Here is a 236-nt window from a genome sequence, read left to right as displayed (position 1 = left end):
ATATCAAAATATATTATTTGAAGAGTGATCTTGCTGAGAAAACATGATGGCTGTAAAGTTTAAACTGATGAAATGTTGTATTAATTGTCTACAAGACTGTTTGTAGTACTGTGAAAATAAACCAGGTAAATATATATACACTATTTTTGCAATAATAATAATTTGTGTACATTAAAGGTTTCCGTTGTCTTTGTCATGAACAAATATGCAACACCTGAATTAAACACACCAGTAAA

The sequence above is a fragment of the Cebidichthys violaceus genome, unplaced genomic scaffold, assembly GCF_023349555.1.
Source record: "Cebidichthys violaceus isolate CVI_PGR_0920_01 unplaced genomic scaffold, fCebVio1.0.p SCAF_27, whole genome shotgun sequence".
In the NCBI taxonomy this organism is placed as follows: domain Eukaryota; kingdom Metazoa; phylum Chordata; class Actinopteri; order Perciformes; family Stichaeidae; genus Cebidichthys; species Cebidichthys violaceus.
This window is presented reverse-complemented; position numbering follows the sequence as displayed.